Genomic DNA, 23731 nt, shown 5'->3' with positions numbered 1-23731 from the left:
CCTCGGTACACTTTGTGCGATTTACACAGATTCACAATTTGGGCATGAACTCTAGTGCATCTAAATTTGACGTTTGATAAGCAATCTAAAAGTACATCCAGTGGAAGGTTAAAATCTCCCCCTAGTATTATACCATTGTTTTGTGGTAACTCCAAAATTACTTTATTTAGAGAGGAACAGAATTCAGGGTCATCACTGTTCTGTGTATAAATATTATTGATAAATAGAAATTCAGTATTATTTTTCTGCACCAAAACAATCATCCGCCTATCTAATTTTTACAGTTGATGGAGCGTGGCAGTAATGGCTTTTTAGAGATTTTTAGACCTTTTAGAGATTATGGGGCAAATGTAGGTAATTTCCATTTTGCGATTCCCAAATAGCAATTTTTAAGGAATCGCTATTTGAGAAAAGCAAAATGGAATGTAGGTAATAATTCGCATTTTTTAGCGAATCTCTAACATTCCTTAATTGCGATTCGCAAATTGTGAATCGCAATTAAGGAATGAGAGTCCCATTCATTCCTATGGGCTAAGAGGCCCATAGGAATGAATGGGGATAAATTCTCAAATCCCGATTTTCTATGAGAAAATCGCAATTTGAGAATCGCAATTCCAAGGGTGCCAGGGTGTCCAAAGGACACCTGTTGCACCCCTGGAATGTGCCTTGAAGTACATGTGGCGCACATACATGCCCCAAGGGCATGTCTGTGCGCCACATGGCACTTTGAATTTTTTCAAAAAATGCATTTTGAAAGGAAATCGCAAAATACCATCTACTTAGAGTAGGTGGTATTTTGCAATTCCTTAAGCCACAATCGCATTTTAAAATTCACTCCTACATAGCATTTAAAGAATCGCAAAATTGTGATTCCTTAAATGCTTGAGCAAAATAAGGGATCGCAATTTCTGCGATTCCTTATTTTGCTAATATGCACCTACATACCAAAGCACCGTTTGCGATTCGCAAACGCCGGAATTCTGTGAATTCCGGCGTTTGCGAATCGCATACGCCTACCTACATATGCCCCTTTGATACTAACCCCAATTTTCATCAAACCATGTATACTTACATTTGCCTGCTTCTCTAGAACCGATTCTTGTTTCCTGAAGTAGTATGACATCTCCTCCGAGCACATGGCAGTAATCAAATATTTGTTTCAGCTTGGTTTAGACCCTTCGTGTTCAACAAGAGCAATTTGAATGTCTGAATATTGTTAGTTGTTATGATCTCTTAATCTAGCAACTATTATAGAGATCTTCATAGACCTCATGGATATTACTGTATGTCTGAATTGTGAAGAGTATGGGTATTCTGGTAACACACCAACAAGCTATACCTACTACTACATAACATAGACATGATCCAGGTGGAAAGAGAGAAATATAGAGGAAAGCAGAAGAACAGCAGTTAGAAGAAAAAAAAGTGCAAATACAAATATCGATAGCCCCAGCCAGCTCCCCCAGTGAGAATCCGGAGGATCTCTGACCCATCCTCCGCTAACATGGAGTGAGGAACACCACAAAAAACTCCTTGGAAGAGTCATCTTAATAAGCTGTTATCAGATGACACCTTGTGTCACAAATTAAATACAGAACAATTTCAATTTGAGCAAACTCTGTTTGCCTTTTTCTTTCACAGAGCGGGGCCTCGTTATCCTGAGCACTGTCCAAGTGAGGTGAGGTCCATCCCCCGCACAGTTGGGTGAGATGAATTTATATGAAATTTTGGATGATAAAGGAGACATTGTGCTCATGGGCAATTTCGTACAGTGCATTGCATCACTATTTAAATAATGATAAATTTATTTTTGATTTACATTTGATGTAAATGTGACTCTGCATCCACTGTCTCGGAGGAGTAGCATCTGTAAGGTTGTATTCTTTTTCAACCATTTCTTTATTATTTTTTCACACATTTGGCAGTAGCAGCATTTTGAGAGCAGAGGCCCTGATGAAAGCTGAGGGACTATCAGCCCGATAGGCTGAAACATGTTGGCCCTTTTTCCGACAGCTATTTGGTCGGACTGTTGTTTGCACTGTTCCGTTTTTAATTAGGGGATATGTCTATTTCATTAATAAAAAGAGTTTTTGGACTCATCACTCTATTTTAATACACCATATTGTCATTTTCTTTGCACTGCTTTTTTCACTTACCAGAGCCATCATTGATTATCTTTTCTATGGCGGTCCATATGTGCTAGTGGACTAGATCCAGTCCATATAAGATTGGATGGTATTCATTCCATATGATCAAGGGATATACCATACCATGAGCTGGATGACCATATTATATGACTGATCACTGAGTCCATTTGATGGCAATCCACATAAAGGCGATATGGATCTTGTTTTACTTGCACTATACCGTGTTCTCATGCGTGAGTTTCCTCCTTTTTTCCTGCACATTTACCCAATTTATTTGGGCATCTCCATTACCATATTGAGGTTGAGACAATAGGCCAGAATTTTTGGCCTACAGACCCCCAGGTCTGCTTGTGGTTTGCAACCCCTCGACTTTGACACATGAAACAGCTCAGTCCTCTCATCGAGTGGTATTGTCCCACACAAAGGATGGTCACTGAACATGGGCCTGCTCTGATCTGCCGCAGTGGCCTCACCCCTGCAAACCCACACTTGGAGGCCCTGGGAAACCTTATACCTTGAGATACCACCCTCCTTTCCATGCCACAAAAGTTGGACAAGGTACTGGTTGCCATTAACTATTCATCATGGAGGATAGGTTTGGCGCCCTATCCACGGATCTTACCTTCTGTGTAAAGACAACAGCAAACTTGTGGACAAAGTCTCTGAAGGTGAAAAGGTCCTGACCACCCTGTAACCACTTGCAAAAGACAACCAGTCCCACGTCCTGTGCCTTGAGAATAGAGTGGAGGATTTGGAGTGCCACTCCCACAGGAGTAATATTCTATTTCAGGGGGTGTCAGAGGGAATTGAGGAAACAGACCCTCTTGCTTACTTGAGACATGGTTTCAAACCTTCACTACACCGTCGGAGACCACACCTTTCTATTCTCTCAAGAGCGTGCACCACATCCCAATGAGGTGCCTGCCACCGGGATCCCCTCCCCGCCCCATGCTGGAAAAACTCTGGCACGCCATTCTTCCTGGGAGCAGAAAAACAGAACTTATCCAGCTCAAGGTCAAAATCATTATGCTATTTCCCGACTATACCTGGGCTTTCCAGCACCAGAGTACTGCCTTTCTGGCCATCAAGCAGCCTCTCCAACAGCGGAGGGGTGCAGTACTCACTCCTATTTCCCGCCCAACTCAAGGCCATTCCCAATGGCTCCTCCGTCTATTTTACTGATGCCAGGGAGGCCTGGAATTGGGTGGACTTACACCTGCAGGCAACTGTTTCCAATTGAGCCCAGGTGTCGATTGAGGCATCCTGGGTGTCCTTGACTGGTTCTCCCAACCTAAAACAAACCAATGCTGCCCGCCAATGGGCGATACAAGCCACCACAAGTTTGGGGGCCAATACCATCAACATTGATGACTAGAAGGGCCCCTTGCCCCCCCCCCCCCACTGCAAACCTCAGATCCTACATTTAAAAGGGCTTTTGGGCTATCCCATGTGTGGCCCACGATTAGGGTTCCCCCACCAATACACTATTGGGAGAAGAATATGCTCTGCAAGTACCACCGGCTGTGGTAAGCTCTCAGCATTGGATTAGGATTTTCTCCCTCCCCAGTTGACACAGTATCCCTTACACATCCCCTACCTCCCAAACGTGGCATCCTGCAGGTGCATGTTATCATTCTACAAGAGACACATGTCACAGCCTTGGAGCTGAAGTGTTTGCGCTGGCATTTGGAGGACATTTTTGCACCACGACCTACTTGGCGTACACATGTGGCTTCCTAGTGTGGCTATGTCTCAGGGGTCTCCTTTCAGGAAACCAGCAGGACAATTGACAAAGGTTACCATTGCACCCTCCTTGAAGGCTGCCTAGATGGTGGACCATTTCTAATCGGAATCATAGATGCACCCAATGCTGAACAGGGAGCCTTCTGGGATACCCTCTTCGAGGCTCTTGCCCACAGCACTGAGTCGACCCTTGGTGTTGGGTGGAGTTATAACTGCGTGATTGAAATCGCCCTGGACAGATCCCATCCTCCTCTACCTTGTTCCCCCCACATGGGCGGGTAGATTGTTTTTGAACCTTGATATGCCAATGGAAGCTCACAGACGCATGGCGGTCCCAGTGTCATAACTCTGCTTCCTCCTGCCATTGCAGACTCATGTTTGCGCTTTTCAGATACCATGATTGGCACAGAAAATACAAAGACATTAATCTTCATTTCGTGTATTGTGTCATATATGTAGCGGTGGTGGATAATACATGCATTGATTTCCATTTATATTAAGTTAATTTCAATCCATGGTGAACGCGGTAGCACTATTTAGTATATTTCAATCCATGTTGGCAGTGGTAGTGTTTTCTGTACTTTTTGTTTATATTCGTTGTTCATGGCAAATCACATGTCGATCAATGTGGAACTGCGTGAATCTGCAAGTGCCTCCACAAACGTAAACACACACATGGCCAGCTCAACGGTTGCACGTTGCTATCACAACTCACTCGTGCGGCTGCTTGGATGCTGGTTTATTTAAGGCACCTAGACTAACCTCATGTGCTTGACCTCGTTGAGATCCCACTTACCTGGACTCTTCCTGGATTTCCTCCCACAACGATACTCTTGGTCGCAGTGTTTTGTTTCCCTGGCAACACCTCCTACTTCCGTTTGGCTGGCGGCTTCTGTCCCTCGTTATGCATCAGCATATCTGCAGTGCAAACCCTGCAGAAAAGTAAAAAACATCAAAAGAAAAGTCAAGCTGGTATTTCTGTGACGCTCTTTGCGGTCTCCGCGCCTCTGAATAGGACACTATAACAATAGAGGGACAATCTTTCTTTATTTTATGCATGTGTGAGTACCCTACAGGAAAAATGCATATACTGTGCTGAACTTGCTATAAACATTAAGCTGATTGTTCACACAGCTCTATTGAATAATGGTGCACAACTAATAAAGAACATTGGGCCCGATGTAGGTAATGGGGAAATACTGATTCCTAAATACCGAATTTTACCGATTCAGTATTTAGAAATCGGTATTTCAGATGAAGGTAAGAATTCGGTAAAAAGTACAGAATTCTTAATATTTGTTATTACAGAATCGGTAATTGAGATTCGGTAATAATGAAGAGCTACCCATTCATTCCTATGGGCTTGGAGGCCCATAGGAATGAATGTGAAGGCATTCGGTATTACTGATTCGAATCGGTAATACCAGGAGGTATTTCAAGGGTGCAGGGTCCAAAGGACACGCTGTTGCACCCCTGAAATGTGCATGCATGCACATGTGGCACACATGCATGCCCTAAGGGCATGGATGTTTGCCACATGGCACATTTCAAAAAGCAGAAAAGTGCTTTTTGAAAGGAAATCGCTACTTAACAGCAACTTGAAGTTGGTGGTAGATAGCGATTTGTTAAGGCAGAGGTGCACTGTTTTAAGTGCTACCTACATTGCATTTAAGTAATCGGTATTATCGATTCCTTAAATGCAAGGCCAATAAGGAATCTGTATTAAGGAATCGGTATTTAGCGATTCCTTATGACCTATTCCTTCCCTACATACCACATGGCTAAATACCGGTCGGTAACGGTGAAATTTCATGAATTTCACTGTTACTGCCGGTATTTGCCCACCTACATCTGGCCCATTATCTTGTACATTTCGTTGGATTTGTATTGTCAATTATTGTTACAATAACAAAAAGACTTGTGTATAGTAATTTCCTTATTGTTTATTGTCACAACTTTATTTTAATAGGTGCTCAGTGAGTCTTTGACCCTGTTGATGATCACAATATCATGGTTTACTAGTCTCCCCCCGTGACTTGTGCAGTTGATGCAAAAGTGGGTTTGCCTAGCATGTAAAGAGGGGGGGGGGGTTGGTATTGAGTGCATGCCATATATCATCACTGCAAGACTAACACCAGGCCTTTGTGTGTTACAGTTACTTTTGAGATTCTAGATAAAAGATTGTTGTCCTGCCCCACGTGTAGTGTTACAGAGAGCCCTGTCTAGTATGATTTGATATGAATATATCTAAAAGATGTCTATCTTCCAGAAGGGCTAATTATCTCTCTTCTTGCAGTCTACCCACATCCAGAGAGCCTAGACATACATGAACACTGGAGAAAACCCTCACACCATTGATCCAGTCCCAATACAGATGCAAGCTTATTAGAGGTGGTCTACAGTAGCAGTGTGGCCTCTTTTTCTTTTGTTTCCTTCCCATTCCCCCTTCCCTTTGGGGCTTCTTAAGGTGCTGTGTAAATACGGTTCACTGCCACTGCAGGCAGTCCTCAGAGGGGTTTGGGTTCAGTTGTCACCAAAACAGAATGAATTGGGTATTCAGGTGAGTGGCACATGACATCCAGCACCCTACATCTCGGCTCTACTCCTTCCATTCCATCCTGCATAGCCTGCACATGCAGCTCAACCACTTTCTCTGCCCTCCCACACTGATACCCCTTATTCTGCATGCAGACTACCTAGGACAAATATTCTCTAATCAGGGTGCGCACATCCTGGACCTTAAATGGGCCCCCCTGCCTCCCACACCCACTTGGAAACTGTTGCAGGACTCTCTTGAGGACCCGGTGTTCCAGGAAGAGCAGGGTGGATGCATCTGGCAGTACTTTGCTGAAAACCACAATGCAGCGTCCACCAATATGCTAGAATAGAATGCCTTTAATGTAGTTGCGGGAGGAACCTGTATCTGTCTTCCAGCAGGAGTCCGCAAGATCTTTGAGAGGGACATAGTGGCAGCCGAGCAAGCCCTAGCTGGACTGGGCACCGGGGTAGACACTGATACTTTCACCTCAGCTAGCAGATGTGAAAACTGCATACGCTACCCTTCTTGAAAACGCGCTGCACAATAATTGCACACAACACGCAGCTAAAGTTCTACGCTAAAGTTCTAAACTGCTACGCGATTTTTTTCGATGATAGAGAACACAACGACAATCGTTTCACAAACACAGAGCACATTGTTTTCTCACGTTTGGTTAAGTATTCATGATTTGTGTTACTGGTACCACGCACACTGTTCACGAGTGATTCACTGTTAAATAAAGCACTTATTCATTGATGACATTGCATAAACAGACCGCAAGGTAAATGTATTATCTGTTTTTGATTTATAGTGATGCTCCCTGATGAAGGGCTCTATGCCTGAAAAGCATAGGATCTAAAGCTAGATGCCATATGTTATGTGAATTAATGAAATGATAAAATAATTTAATGAACAACAATTTACAATGATGAAAACAAGAAATTGAACAATAAAAATTTGAATTTCAAATTGACAAGAAGTGAGTTACATTCATGTATGGAGTCCTTGGATTAACACCAAGAACAAGAAGGTGTGCATAAGGGGATGTGACTAATGGTCCATTAGGAACACATGTACTAAGCCATGGAAACTACCCAGTGGGGCCATGCGATGTGGGTTGAGGACGCTTAAGGTGGGGCGGGGCGCAAAAACCTCTGCTGGGTTTCCGGAGGGCTGTGAAGGGACAGTATGAAACAGTTCCTCATGCAGTGGCTGGAGAGTTGGCTTCCCCCGGAATCCATGTCCTGTTGCTTTGTGGTTGAGCATGCCTATCGAGCGTTTATGCAAAAACCCCCGCCTGGGGCCCGTCCGAGGCCTGTCATTGCCAAAACCTTTGAATTACCATGGTCAGGATACCATTTCAAAGCAAGCATGGCTTAAGGAACCTCTACAGTACGAAAACACCTGCATCCTAATTTTCCCGGATTATACGATACTCCTCCAGCAACAGCGGCAGTAGTTCCTGACTTCCAAGGCCCGCTTGAGGGATCTTAAGCTCCCATATGTTTTGCTATACCGGGCTCGGCTGAGGGTGGTTTATCGCTCCCATTCTTTGACTCGCCAGAAGAGGTGTTTAAATGGACAGATGAGACGGTGGGGGTGCACACTCCTACACTGCCTGGAAGAGAGTCTGATTCCTCCTCATTGGAGGCGGCTCGAAGGGGGCCATCGTTGAAACCGAAGGGGACCAGAAGATCAGGCTCTAGGAGGCGCTCTGTATCCTACGACGCTTCGGCCCGGACTGGTTCAGCCTTGGTCCGGCAGACATTGGGACATTGACTGGTTCGCTAGGGAGGTGCAGTGGTGGGGCAGTCTACATTTCCATGTATGGAGAGGTCTAGCTATGGGCCGGGTTCCTAGGTGGACCTGGGCTGACAGAGGAAGTGCCAACTATAGATGGGCTGGAAGTTGGGGATCTATTGGTCGGGGCGGTCCGGGTTCTCCTGATGGGGGGCGCGGGCAGCAACCGCTGTGACAGATACTTCAGTATTTTTGAGGTATGGGACTTTTCTGTTAGTTGATTGCACATTTTATCACTGACAATTAGCTGGTATATACACACTGAGTTGGAACTCGCATCCTCACAGTAGCGGACAGAGCCCAGCATGACAGAGGTCCCCAGTAGGGAGCACATGTACCTGGTACCGCTTCACATTATTAGCTGGAATGTGAGGGGGGCCATCGATAAGATCAAATGAGGGGCCATACTCCGACAGGCCAAGCGGGCTGGGGGCGGATATCCTCATGATACAGGAGACACATCTACTGGGGACAAGGGTCGCCTGCCTACAACGATTTGGGTTCCAGCAGTTATTCCTTTTGGGTTTTGTGAGAGGGTCACATGGGGTGGCCATCTTGATACGCCGCAGAGTCCCCTACATACACATAAAACACTGGACTGATGCTCAGGGGTGCTATGTATTCTTGCAGGGCAAGGTGAGGGAGGAATCCTTGGTACTGGACAGCGTATACGCCCCTCCTCTGTTGCAGTGGAACCTAGTGGAGCGTCCCATGACTGTTTGGGGGGATATGCCTGATGGGATAGCGGTGGTTGGTAGGGACTGGAATGATGTGATGAATACGGCCACGGACCGCTGGAGGGAAGGGGGGCTCCAGGGAGTGGCGGCAATACGAAGTTATATTCCTTAGTGACAGGGCTGGACTAGATGGATGCATGGTGCCATTTACAGCGGGATAGCCCGGAATACACGTATCTCTCGGCAGCACACAACTCATACTCTAGGTTCTATTATCTCTTTGTCCCCCGAGTGCATGTGAGCAAGGTGAAGCAGGCTGAGATTCTCCCAAGGGGCTTATCGGACCATTCCCCAGAGGTCCTCACCCTACAGATGGGGCAGGAGAGGCAGCCGTTTCAGTGGCGCCTGTCAGTGTGGCACCTGCAAAATGACGACTACAGAGCACATATGTGTGACACCATAGAGGAGTATTTGAGGGTAAAAGTGGGGTCAGTGTCGGGGGGGCGATTTGGTATGGGAGGCTCTGAAGCCCACCCTGCGGGGAACAGACATATCCTGGTGTGTGGCGGCTCGCAGAACACGTAGGGAGGCATTACTACAGGCGGGCATTGTGGATCTTGAACGGAGGGGTTGAGAAGCTGGTGGTGGCCAGGTCAGGAGACAATTTCTGTTTGCCCAACAAAACTATGCTGCATTATTGCTGGACGAGGCCCGACAAGCCTGGCTAGCGACGCGCAGCAGAGTGTACCAATGAGGAGACAAGTCTAGCAAGATGCCTCACCGACTCTGCCAGAGGGTCTACCACTACCCGACCGTCCAGGCATATAGGGCTTAGTTGGTGAGCCGCTCACTGTCCCACAGGCCCTGGCAGAGAGTTTTGTTACGTACTATGCAGATTTATATGCTCCTAAATAATGTGTGTCCGCGGATACGATTGATCGGTTTTTGGCCGACCTTCCACCCAGGGCGCTATCGGATGCAAAGAGGAAGGATGTGGAGCTCCCGCTGACGGATGAGGAGCTGGGAACATCAATGGGGGAACTTAACTCCGGGAAAACCCCAGGGCCTAATGGGTTTCCTTTTGAATTTTTTTAATGCTTTTTTTACAGTTGGGGCCTTATTATCGCGCGGTGATAGAGGAGGCCTGAGACTGTGGCTGTCTCCCCCCCGGAATTGAGGCATGTGGAGGTGGTGGTATTCCACAAGCCAGGTAGGCCACCGGATCAACACGCATCATATAGACCCATATATGTGGAGGCCAAAATCTTGGCCAAGGCCCTTGCGAATCGCCTACTGCCACATATTGCCGCCTTGGTCCACCCTGATCCAGCTGGTTTCATGCCTCAAAGGGTGACTACTAGGAAATTATGAAGGGGTTCTGCCCAAATTACCCTCCCATACCTGGGCAAGGGACATCAAAAAGATGAGGAAGTAGAAACGAAGGTACTGAGGAATCAATTAAGCATATACTTTCACAACAAGATATATTAATTATCCGGTTTTTTACAGTTATTTGTATCAGCATCAAATGGTACAATTTAATAAGGACATAAATACGAGTCACAAGACAAGGTGGCACAAAACAACCTAGTAATCAAAACAATACACTATATACAACAACCTACATATACAATATATACACTATATGTACAACGGTGTACCCTACAAAAAACTAAAGATAAAGTGAATCAATTTTCTAACAATACCCACTCCTAATTTCGAGTGAAGTATCACAATAAAGGAAGTCCTTGTAGCGCCTGAGTTGTAAATTCTCTTTAACACAAGAAGTATATATTAATCAAGGCGCCTGACATCAAACACAAAATACAAAATGTGGGGACTCCTTGTCACAAAGGTGTCGATGCCAGTTGTCTCTTTTGGCTTCATCAGGACAGGGATACTGAAATAATATATTAAAAAGCATAAGTAATACCTAAACAAATAACCAATGCCGGTTCAGCTCTCACCCGTCTGTGATAATACAGTGCCGGACCCGGCAGTGATGGGTAGGCGTGAAATACACTGACACAGGCAATATGAACCTAATTTACAATGGTTTCTCCCCTGATGTCAGACCTGCTGTGTACTGTTGACACCTATTAACTCTAACTACTAGGCAAGAGCAGGTGTTAAACAGGTAGTACAACTTGTGTGCTTTTTGTAAACTGACATTTTTGTAGGTCGTGTTTCTGTGAATAGTAGTTTTGTTATATATTAGGTCCTGAAGATTCGCATGTCAATGAACTTTAAGCGAGAAACATGTTGACCACACCTTTCACCCCTTAGTACTGTCCCGCTCTTGGAAACTTAAGTTCCAGCGAGTACAGACTAATCTTTATTTTAGTTCCGGCAGAGGACCACCAGAATAAAATTGTTTTCCGGTACCTTGTGCCTCATTTTATCCTCACCCACACCATCCACTCTGTTCTGGCCCCTCACCCACACTTCACCCATAGACAGTTGGATAAAAGATCTCCGATAAAGAGCCCCTCTTAGAGGTGTGCCCGTTGGGTATAGCACCCCCTACCCAACGGGGAGCATTGCCTATGATGAAGCATGACACTCGCAAGGGTGTGTGAGGCCATTATATCCAACACAATGGATACCCAGGGTTAGCTCTCCAACGAGCACTACCTCTTGCACCTTAGTGACTGTCCATTCCTCCTTTTAGGAACAGCCCAGCCTCTTTTTTGTTGTCCGCTATTCCCAGGGCTGCGACTGTGGCTGGACCTTCCACTCATCCTTCTTGAGTGGTAATCTCAGCCCTTTGGATCATAACCGATCCCTCTTCTCCCCTCCTTTTGTTACACATAATGCAGTGCCAACCACACACAAAAGGCAAAAGACCAGAGAAACAACGGAAACACCCAAAGGGACCATGAATGAATATTAATATTAATTTTAAAGTGTCCACAAGGGGTGGCAAGGAGGAAAGAATAAAGAAAGAAATGACAGGAAACAAGTCCAAGACACACCCCTAGGTGACTAATACTGACACCGTGCCTAAATTTAATATACCAGAACGTGTGCTAGGCAACAGTATAGATGACCAACTCAAGAGGCACACGAGGTACCGAACTGCAAAGCCAGAGCTAGCTCAAAATACCTTTAAAGAAAAATATAATCCACACAGGGAAACTAGTCCTGGGGACAAGGCAAGCCTCCTCGTCTGGTGCACACAAGGCGGGCCCTGAACAAAAAAAGGGGGGCAAGCAGGGAATTATCCTTAGTCACAACTACAGCTTATAACTACAACTCTAAACACACGCCTGTTGCTAATGGGGGCTCTTGTTCTTACATACCTCCAAAGAATAAAGGCATCCGCTAAAAGGTCCAGCTATCCAAACAATCGTCCGGCTACCCGGGGAGATTCTATCACTCTGGGGGTAGTCCTGAAACCTCCTAGTGTCGTCATGGAGGGAGACAGAGAATAACACAGGGAAAACCCACTATCAGTCACGGAGGCCCAGGGACCAAACAATTAAATATCTGGGTGAAAATTACAAAGGAAAGTCCCAGTCATACCTTGTTTTGGTTTCTTTGATCCAGGTCACAAAGCAGAGTCAAACCGCATTACACGAGCCTCACGGCAGCACAACCATCCGTGTGTCCGAGTGAATCCCAGTTCACAGGGCGCGCCATAAAAAAACGTGATGATGTCACACGTGATGCGCCTCGGGGTGGCAAAAGCAACAGAGGACTGGCAGCCTCTTGGAGGAGCAACAGCAAACAAGCATTTACAATGCAATGGTCTCGGCAATATTATAGGTAGAGCTATTGGTATTGCTAATTATTTTTTTATCTTTTTTGTATCCCTAAATAATGGCATTAGCTTTTTTTTTGCATATGTGATACCTTTTTGCATTAGCATAGAGCAAGTGAGGTAGTGCGATAGAGACAGAGAGAGAGGTATAGAAATAGAGAGAGAGTGAGGTAGTGAGAGAGTGAGGTAGTGAGGGAGAGGGATGTTGTGAGGTAGTGAGAGAGGTAGTGAAAGAGAGTGAAAGTGAGATAGAAAGAGTGAGGTAGTGAGATAGAGAGAGTGAGGTAGTGAAAGAGTGAGGTAGTGAGGGAGAGGGATGTTGTGAGGTAGTGAGAGAGAGGTAGTGAAAGAGAGTGAAAGTGAGATAGAAAGAGTGAGGTAGTGAGATAGAGAGAGAGAGTGAAGTTGTGAGCTAGAGAGTGAGGTAGTGAGAGAGTGAGGTAGTGATGTTTTAAGAGAGAAGTTGTGAGATAGTGAGAGAGATAGAGTGGAGTAGTGAGGTAGAGAGAGTTATGTAGTGAGAGAGAGTGAGTTGGAAGGTTTCTGGTTTGTGTCTACAACACACCTTCTCAGCCAACAACTGCCGCCCCTCCCCCATTCTTTCCCTGCCACTTCCCGTTCAACAGGAATACTAGAGACGGATGGCAGACACCTGATGGACAGAAACACAGACACAAAGTACAATCGGACGATAAGTTCCTGTACGAGTTCCTCTAAAAATAACACGCATCGTAGGTATACGTTCGCCTTCTACTACTCACTTATCTACCTTCATCTGTACCAAACACGTCTCTGGGCTTTAAGTGTCCATTTTATAAAAAGGAAAGCACTAACCAGAAACATTGCTGTGAGTTACACTGTTCACAATAAGAAATAAACACGGAAAGATAAAACAGGCGAAATTTAACCTTCTGTGGCTCATGGTTACATTGTAAACATTATCATGAACTGCGACCCGAACTTCAGTCCTAACCACAATACTAATCCAAACACCATCCATTACTCAGACCCTAAAACCGTACTAATTCTACCCCGAAATAATTATTTTTTTGGCCATGTCCAATATTCAATAACATGTAAAAACAAAGATATAAAATGTTATTTTTAGAAACCCTTCTGAAAAAATAAATTAGCAGAATACCCTGAGTGTGACTCAATCAACAATTCTATCACCACTTGTTTTAACGTAACATTTGTACTTCGAACGTTATGCCTGTGTGGACCTAAACACATGCAGTAGATATTAACTGCAGCGATTCAACCCAACCTTCATATCACAGAAGACATTTTTGAGAATAAAGACATTATTCTGACTAACTGAGAACTTCTCTGAATGTTCGAGTGCAATGCATTTATATTTTGCTCTACCTGAAAAATGGATGCACATACGAACGCACTACCTGCAGAGATGCTACAAGCAACATGTTTTTATTAGGGGGAGCAGGGGTAAGTACATCTCATACAAAACGGAGTTTTTCCGATCCATATACACTTCTCAGACCCCCAAGAATGTACACAAAAGACTGAAGTTTCTCCTACTATGCCACACATTTGGGTGGTGCCGGTCGCCACATATCACAGCACGCACTGAGTATTTAGTTTACAGGGGGGGGCGGCACTACATGTAAGGATACCTCCACAACATCTCATATCGCCAGCATTTTTCTATGCTAGAGGACTTAGCTCACATTTTACCAAGATATAAATACCACTCCACTCCCATAGCATTCTTTGGATGTGCGGACTACGATCCATCAATGCTAAAGTGCATCAGCCTCTTCTCTTTCTGACAGTGCAGAAGGATCCCTGGTAACGACAACAACTATAGTTAATGACGTTGATGGGTATGTCTGCTGCTGTGCAAACCCTACACAAGCAGTGACAGAGTGGATGGAGTCGGTGCTGTCAACCCCGTTTCACCATGAGGGGGTGGGTTGAAGGGGGGGCACAACTTCTATTTGGATGGATGAGATCCTATTCCCTCTCTTCCATACCTTAAGGTGTTAATGCAAGGACTCTATAAAGCAAGCCCCAAGGGCCTCCGAATCTCCATGCCAACTTGCTTAAGTACCACATTGGCTGCATATAACTCTGGGAGGTGCCAGCTGCTCTGCGGTCGGCCAAAGTCCACCAACGCATACCCCGAATGGGGAAACGGCGACTCTGCTCCCAGCCCATCGCACCCATGATTGTAGTTTGCAGGGGAGCTTTTGGGTCTACCACCCCTCCCCCCAGGCTATACCTGCCCCACTCTTACCTGCAACTTTGCCTGTTCCGTCTCCCAACGACATTTCTCAGCCTCAAAGCGCGCCCACTCGTGCTGGATGTAGTGCAGGATGCCAGGCACGCTAAATTCCTGCCGTCCTCCATGCTCTGGAGCTGCTGTCCCCCGGTTAGGCACGGCCCGGAAAGCCGCTCTCTCCTCCATCATGGAAGCCGTGGCCTTCTGCCTGTGTATGCTACAAAGGGATCCATCCAGGGAGGCACTGACATTATCTGTCTAAGCGCTATGTAGAGTGGCTGCGGTCGAAACTCAAAATGTGTATTTTATTTTTTTCTATTATTAACCTTTTGGGGGGAATTGAGATGGGAGCGCAAGAAGCATTGATGTGGTGAAATTGGGGCTTACTGTGAGTTAATTGTGTGTCCTCTCCCCCACCCCCTTTTTTTGCCAAGTGCAAGCATGGAATGATTACATTCCACCTCGTGCTCACGACATCACCTCTCGGGCACTTGGATTTAATTGTCACCAGTCACTGACGCTGATCACATCAGAGCCTTAAGGGTCCGGCCTCTTTCTTCGTGTGCACCAATTTTTTGTTTTTCTTCCCCACACTCCCCCTGAAGTGTGAATAATGCATGATTGTAAAGAGAGTGGGGAAAACTGTTTTTCCTCCTCACCCTTGTAGCACAGAATTTTTTTTAAAAAACCTCTCTGTAAATTGCATGATTGGGGAGATAGCCTGCTTTCAAATAATTTAATTCATGACAAAACCTAATTACTGTCAGGTAATACCCCGTCAGCTTTAATGCATTTCATCAGTCATAATGAAAAGAAGAGCATTTTATGACCCATCTAATTATCATTGCATTTTAAAGGGAAATGAATGGCGTGGCGCTGAATGTTAACTATTGACTTCATTATATCCTCTTACGCACGACGTTTGGTTGATTTTCGAAGTTTTCTCCCTGTGCCCCCTTCTTCTGTTAGATAAAGCAACTGAAATCGCAGGGGTCGATTTGAGGGGGCTAAGTACTGAACTGGGAGATTTGAGCCGGTTTAATGTGTGGTGCCGGTTGGCTGTTAATACCAGAAATCTTATTGTTGCCACACTCCAAGTGGGGGCTTATTGCTGCGAATGATGTCACCTTAGGCGAGGATCCCGTCATGTAATTAGTTAAATGATTTAAACAAAGATTTGCATAGAGGCAGCAATCAGTTGCCATGAATTAGCGAGCAGCAGTTGCCAACGAGTAGTAGCGGATTGGGGAGGGGGTTGCAATCTCATCTCCTTGAACATAACTAATTTAATTGTCCTCATTAGCTGTACCATTTGTTTTGCTGTTATTTCTCGCTTTCCTCGCGCGCACGCAAACAGCGGTTTCTTCCTCTGCCCTTTAAGAGCTTTGGTAAGGGGTTGTGCAGTTCGGTGTGTTTTCCTGTGCAGACAGCGGTGGGCAAACTCTTCTTCCGGGTGTGTGAGTGAAGGAGTCCAGTTGGTGTCTTCTGAGGAGAGAGTGGGGGGCAAGCTGATGGACAGACACTTCCTCCCAGGGGCCTCTCGGTAGTCTGCTTTCTCGGCCATACCCTGCCGGCTCTCGATCAGGTCGGTGCCCGCGGATGCTGCCGTTTCCGAGGGGAGGAGGGGATGCTTTACGCAATGATCGTGAGTTCCCTTAGTCCATGGAGTGAGGTGTGTAGTGCCTCTTCTGGGCTGAAACGAGGAGCTACGTGTTCCGAGTGGTCAGGCACGGGTGGTTGCTATGGAATGCTGGGAGAGAAAGGGGTTGTTAGGGGTAAGGGTTACCAGGGGTGAAAGGAATGGGTGTGTCGCTGAAGGCCTGCGAGCACTTATATGTTGACACTTGAACTCTTGTTACCACAAGTCGCGACTTGGGGTGTATCTTTCCCACGGCGACTGAGCTAGGGTTTTGCTGGGGCTTACACGTCACAAGAAGGAGCGAGGTACGAAGATCATTGGAGTTACTGAGAACCTGGGGGGCCTGGGTCATAGATAGCTTAACTCCAAGATGAGACTTTTATTAGTGGAAAGTCTAGACTGCAACAACTGTTGGTCAAAGCAGTGTGACCTCTGGATTGGAGTGCGCTTCCGTTCCGGGCATAGAATCATCCACAAACATTACAGAAAGACGCTGCCTTTTTCGACGCGCTTCCTCCAAATAGGGCCCTTTAGAAAGACTTCCAGCCTGGTGTTCGTGAAGGAGCTCTGATAGGACAGCAGCTGACTCTAAAGTGTCATCGTCGGTGACGAGGGGACAGAAGCAGTTGCCCGCCTGCCGTATTTGAAGGTGCAAAGGCCTTCCCCTCCCCGAAGGATTGAAAAGGACATATGTCTCTGGAACCTTGTCTGTGTCTAGTGCGCGCGCTTTCACTGACTTCACAGCTAACTTAGTACAGTTGCATTATGCAAGCCATCCTGCTCTTGATTGGGGGGGGGGGTGATGTGCCAGCGTTTTGATAAGGAACACCTTAAAGGGGGTATTAATGCTCCTGGGAAGAGGCAGGTGGATGGTTACCGTTTAATGTGTGGGGTGGTTATAACGCCATTAGGGGAAGATCTCTTTTAGGCAGTAACAAAGGTCAGAAGGCATAGAATACTGCGGGAGGGGGGTCTCGACGATCGTGGTGGGGAGAGTTAACCGGGATAGATAACAAGGCCGCTATGAAAAGGGAGGGTAGCGGATGCGCTGAGAAGAGAGGTGTGTATAAGGGAGGGGCGTACTGGAGCCACTAGGAAGAGTGAGGTAAACACGACTCTAGAGGAGGGGGCAGCTGCAGGAGCGGGGGGGCGGGCGGGGGTGCGCTTAAAGAAAGGGGCTGCCGACTGCCATGGTGTTGTTTGACCCGCCGCGTGCCTGCCTGTGTGCTGCCCGAGCTCGGCCGACTCTGCTCCGCTGGTGACCTGTCCTCCGCACCACCATGCCTGGCTGGTGAGGGACCGAAGGCACAGATGATCAAGCCCGGGTCCTCGCAAGCTGCCCCTGCTGCCGCTACACTGGGTGAGTTGTCTGGAGCCAGGCTGCTCGGTGGGGGCCAGGAGCACAACACCTGTAGCTCGGCAATTACGCGCAGCTCCTGGCAGAGCTCATTATTTTAAAACTTCAGCCTTGCCGTGGCCTAATCAAAACGTTTGGGTACCAGACTTTATTTAACAAAATTACCCCCTCTACCCCAGGCTCCGCGGATGCCCCCTCCACAGAGGTACGATTACGAATGCGGGAGGGAGGGGTGGGGGCCGGGGAGCGTAAGAGCACGACGGAGGAGAGCTGCAGCAGAGGGAGGGGGGAGGCGAGCGGAGCCGAGCAGCTCCTAAAAGCAGCAGGGAAGGGAGGCGAGCAGCTACGAAAACACGACCACGTCTCTCCGAGGCAAGGAGACAATGCCTCGGAGAAACGCACGGCCATTTTCGGATTCGGGGGCGTGTTCTTTGCGCCCTGAGTGACAGACGACGTCACAGGGCTAAAGAATGCAAAAAATCACGCCCCTGAATCCGAAAAAGACGGAGCTTCTTTGGAGGGACGGCTCTCTCCTCCAATGGCTGGCCTCCTTTTAGGAAGCCAGCCAATGGTGGAGAGACAGAGCAGGGAGGCGGGTTCTGAAGCCCCACTAGAGGACATTAATTCTCTGACCGGAAGCTGCTTCGCAGCTTCGTCCCGAGACCTAAAAAGGAACAATTGCTTGGGCAGTGAAACAACTCCACGGCGCCTAAAGGCGGGCAACAGAGATAAAGGACTCCAACTTTCGTAGTGCCTACACTGCTGCGCTCGAACATGCAGACAGTAAACACGTCGCCTAGACTGTAACTGCATCGCCCTCAATAAAGAGACCGGAGCACAGGGGAAAAAATGTATGTACCAGAAAAACAGTACTCAAATAATCAATGTTGTACTCTGGTGAAGTGCAAGGGGGAAAAAAACAACAACAACAATGCCATCTCTGAAGGAAGGGACCAATCCCGGCATATGTACGAACCCTCTGCCATAGGGGCCCTGGTCCTACAATTTCAACAATATTTAAAAGACGTTTACAGTGCATAAAAGTAAAGGATAGAATTCTAGGAAATATCCCATCACCACTAAAGTGTGAAATCAGTATTTTATAGGCACTGCATCTCCACATACAGATTTACAATCTAAAAACAGTATTGCATACAAAATACAAGATGAACAGTATCAAATTACACTCAAATATGAGTTAGAGCAGCAAAAAATACAAGCAAACCACGAATATGTATTTGCTCACCTATATGTACAAAAAAGATCATTTTCTGTCCTCCCAACCAGGTTGCAGCCCCAAACCTAGGCAGTGCCTTCGCAGAATTGTAAGTAGAGAAGCAGGGAACCTATAATGGAAAATTCGCCATTGAACAAGTGACTAGGCACAATATCCGGCAGGCACATATAGCCGTGGCAGCCATTCAGCATCTGGGAACACCAACGGATTTGTTGCTAGCAGACATGGATAGGGCATTTGATTCCCTTAGTTGGGTGTATCTCTTCGCCCTACTTCATAGGCTGAACTTCTGCCCTCGATTCATCTCCTATTTGGGCCTTCTGTATACGGTTCTTACAGCATTGGTGCAGGTGGCTGGTAATGCCTCATCCAAATTCTCAATTGATCGGGGAACTAGACACGGCTGCCCCCTGTCCCCCTATTTATTTGCCCTTGCAATAGAGCCGTTGGCTGCCTGGGTATGAATGAATGCGCAGGTGCACGGATTCGAATGGGCTCAGGGATTGTCGGATAGGATTGCTCCCTATGCAGATGATGTCCTCTTCTTCCTCACAGATGTGGATCGAACAGGTCCTCAGCTCCTGCGCATCATGAAGATCTTTGGGGAGACATCGGGATTGTATATGAACCCCCGTGAATCAACACTGTGGAGGCTCGGGGGCCAGAAGAATTGGGTGCCTGGGCATCGTCGATTCAATTGGCGGCGGGAGGATTGCAATATCTGGGGCTTTTTATAACGGACGTGCCAGGGGTGTCGTGGGTGAGTAACCTGGTACCAGTGTGGGAGCGCGTGCATGCTGACATTAAGATCTGGTCCCGTATGCCCCTAACTATCTATGGCAGATCGGCAATCTTTAAGATGGTGGCACTCCCCTGGCTTATTTATCAGTTGCAGAACCACTCATTTCTGTTCTTATGGGAAGGGGGCAAAGTGCGTATGGCTCTACATATGTGCTTCCTATCTACATATTGTGGGGGGCTAGCCTCGTCGGACATTTTGTCTTATTATCAAGCATCCCATCTGCTTGTTTTGAATGAATGGTGGTACCACGATAGGGAGGATCCGGCTTATGCAGTGGATCGGCGCTCATGGGGGATCATTCTCTCCACAGGATATTATATTTAGCACCGCTGCGGGGATTGTTGCCACCAGCTACAAAGCTCGTGTTCCAGGTCTGGAGACAGGCTTTACGCAGGATGGGGTGGTGGAACAGGCTAACACTGGAGACTCCCCTCTGGGATAATGGGCACTTTCCGCAATTGGCCGCACTGCGGGGGTTCCGGGGCAGGGATCATACAGGGATATCGGTATTGGTGGATGTTCTGAGAGGTCCGGTTTTCTTTCCAGGATCTTCAGATGGAATATAGTATGCCAAAATCCCAGTTATTCAAATATCTTCAGTTCCGACATGCCCTGTGCCCCACCCTGGATGGCTTGGAGTCCGTGGCAGAGTTTAGTCCCCTTGAGGCCAAAGTTTTTATGGGCGAGCTCCAGGATCGTAAGATCTCCAGAATATACCAGACCCTAGTTATCTATTGCTCCCCCACATTGCAGAAACTTCGGCAGGATTGGGAGGGGAGTGTGGGTCCCTTGGAGGAGAAGGACTGAGTGGAGGCCCTGGCCTCTCCGCGTGGGGCAGCTATAGCTGCGCCTGATCCTGTTTAAATATCTTCATAGGGCCTACTTTACACTGAAGCTTCTGTGGAAGGCAGGGCTGATTGCCTCACCGGTGTGCCTTAGATGGTATTGGGAGGAGGGTACGCTAGTGCATATGATTTGGCAGTGTCTCTCCCTAGATCGTTTTTTCGAGGGGGATTCACACTTGTTTATCAGAAGTCCTGGGGTGGGACCTCCCCCGCTCACCGAAGCTTGCCTTATTACATATGATGGAGGGAATAGGCGGCAACATATATAAACGTCATTTATTATAATTGGGCCTTACTTTAGGAAAACGGGACATAGCCAGGGCGTGGAAGGCACCGAGGCCCCCTACAGTGGCAGCATGGAAGAATAGGTTGGATTTCTGCATAGGCCTGGAAAAGCCAATTTATGTTGCCAGGGGGTGCCCCCAAAAACACTTTAAATTTTTGAAAAGGAGGGTAGATTACCGGGCACTATTCCTGGAGCCGGTACCAGCTGCATTGGACATGCACTGGTAGAGCTCAATATTGCACGGGGAAGATTCAAGGAGTGGAGTGGGGTGAGGAACTCCAGTTGATAGCATTACTGCAGTACTCGAATGGTTTAATCAGACAGTGGGTGTATGGTGCATCGGGGGATGGGTTTGGGAGGGGGGAGGTTTTTTTTTTGTATTTCTCTCCAGGTTCCTCTCCTGGGGCATTACTATTGAAAATGTCAAGTACAAAATTGTATGCTTTGATTGTGTAGACGCTCCTGGGTTACAGGGCCCTCCTGTTTATGTGCAATTTGACAAATAAAGTGTGTTTAAAAATAAATAAATCTCGAGACAATTTATTTTTTGCAAAGACCTTAAAACAAACAAGCTTCTCAATCTATCATGGAGACTGCACACGACCACATGCAAGTGAGATTCCTCACCCAGGCCAGGAAGCTAGAGAAACACTGCTGCAAGTAGCAAATCCATTAAAAAACCTAAGCATTTTCTTGGCCTGAGGAGGGCACGTTCGACACCAACACCATAGTACACCCAAAGACTCACATACAGACCAGGTATGCAGGACATAAGGAGGTTAAGCGGGAAGCCCTATCCGAACTGTGGGACATTTTCGAGGTAGCCACAGTCTACAAGACTATCCATCAGTAAGGCATCTGCACCTCCCCACCATACCATGGCAGGGATATGCTCTCAGTAATGCCAGCCATCTCAGTTGTTGCTGCACTGGGTTACACCAATCCACTAGTCGAGGAGGCTGCTTGACCCCCTACCCCCGAAGCCGCAAGCTGCCATGCAGGGAAGAGGATCCTAGGTTCCACCAGCCCAGGCAGCTCTGGCCCCGTCTCACACCGGTGCCAAGCCCCCTCAGGGTTCGAACTCTCACACATCGGCCTAGAACATGCAGGTCCAAACCAAACAAGGATTGCATACTCCTGAATGTCCTACCGGGAACCATAACATCAGAGGGAGGTTTGTGGCCCTTCTAGGAGGTGATTACACCAGTGGAGGAAAATAAAGGAGCAGTAGAGAATAAAAATCTCCACTTGGAGACAAGAATATTACCCAATGGTTATATCCCACCAGTCAATCTACCACACTCAACCACATCAACGAGGGTTCAACTATTAAAACACATACCACCAAGGAAGAAATTCCACCTAAAGCTTTAATTAAAAATAAAACATCTTATCATATTATCTTAATACATAAAAGAGAAATATATTTGTTACAGTTCTCATTTAAAAAACAAACAAATCTAATTTCAAACATGGTTCACTAAAATGCACTTCATATAAAAACACTTGAGGCACCAAAAAAAACCCTAATATCAAATGGGAGTACCCTAATTGACAGTATACTCAATTTTGTTACATATGCTGATCCAAGAATAAACATCAAGCATGAGTCCTGGTGAAATGATTATTAACCATCGCATGTTTCTCCTTGTAATTGGATTCAGTCAAACCAAGAGTTGACGCGTTTCGGTGGACTCTATTTAATACACCCCACCTTCGTCAGGACAATATTAATTGGATGCAAATCTCCAAAAATTAAATTTGAGAAATTCATGGAATATCGCACATTGTAGGTGCAGAAATGTTGTTGGATATCTGGCACTTCCTTCAATATATGGAGGTTGCTGTACCCTTCGGTTTAAAGTTAATCTTCAATGCAGATTGGCGTCTCAGCCTTCTGGAGACCCTCATAAATCATTGAAAACATGACACAAACATCTGACACAGACCTGTATGATTCCACATCCTATCAGTTTTTCTTATAGGGATAATTTCTCCTACCACTTTAGCCACTTTCCACCTCACATTTTCAGTAAAACTCCTCCAAATTGCAGAATATCTTGGGGTCTATCTTTGTAATGGGTGCACTCTTTCAAGCTTTAAAATGTTTCAAGGGGATACTTTTATAAACCTTACTATTCTTAAATCAAACTCTTTAACAACACTTTCTTTAAAATTTCCAATTTTGCTCTCTAGTTGTAAAAACTTCTACGGGGAGTCCACCATTGAAAACACCTTATGTTAGTCTTCCTCGCTTGTTTCACACGCTTCATACATCAAACTCGTCATCAAATGTTACGCCTAACACTTTTAAAAGCCACCAGCCTCCTCTACCTTATGGATGTTTCAAAAAGGCAGAGCGAAAAACCAACGTTCAAAAATGAACCAGCTCTGAACACAATAATCAACGTTTCTGTCTGAGAGGTTTACGACATTTGTAGCATATTTTTTGGGGGACATAATTGAAGAGATTCTTTTATGGGTGATTGATAGTTCAGTGCCAGCTGCATCCTGTGTCTTGTCGCTATAATAAACAGCTACATTTGGAATGCAGGGGAAACAGGAAGCCGAACTCGGAGAGAAGTAAACCAATTATGAACGACGTAATGCAAGCCATTCATCAGCCGAGCTCAGATCAACCTCTTGAGGAAGCA

General features: G+C 46.4%; 1 protein-coding gene across 1 annotated transcript in view; it reads right to left on the bottom strand.

Moving 5' to 3' along the window:
- TMEM200A (transmembrane protein 200A) overlaps window positions 1-23731 on the bottom strand; it is a 673457-nt gene that overhangs the window by 323393 nt on the left and 326333 nt on the right. The window contains exon 4 of the mRNA XM_086927022.1: window positions 4687-4822. The gene's annotated coding sequence lies outside the window, so the exon portion shown is untranslated. The remainder of the gene's footprint in view (window positions 1-4686; window positions 4823-23731) is intronic.

The sequence above is a fragment of the Lissotriton vulgaris genome, chromosome 6, assembly GCF_964263255.1.
Source record: "Lissotriton vulgaris chromosome 6, aLisVul1.2, whole genome shotgun sequence".
Lineage (NCBI taxonomy): Eukaryota > Metazoa > Chordata > Amphibia > Caudata > Salamandridae > Lissotriton > Lissotriton vulgaris.
Note: the sequence above shows the minus strand (reverse complement) of the source record. Positions and strands in the feature narration are given on the sequence as shown.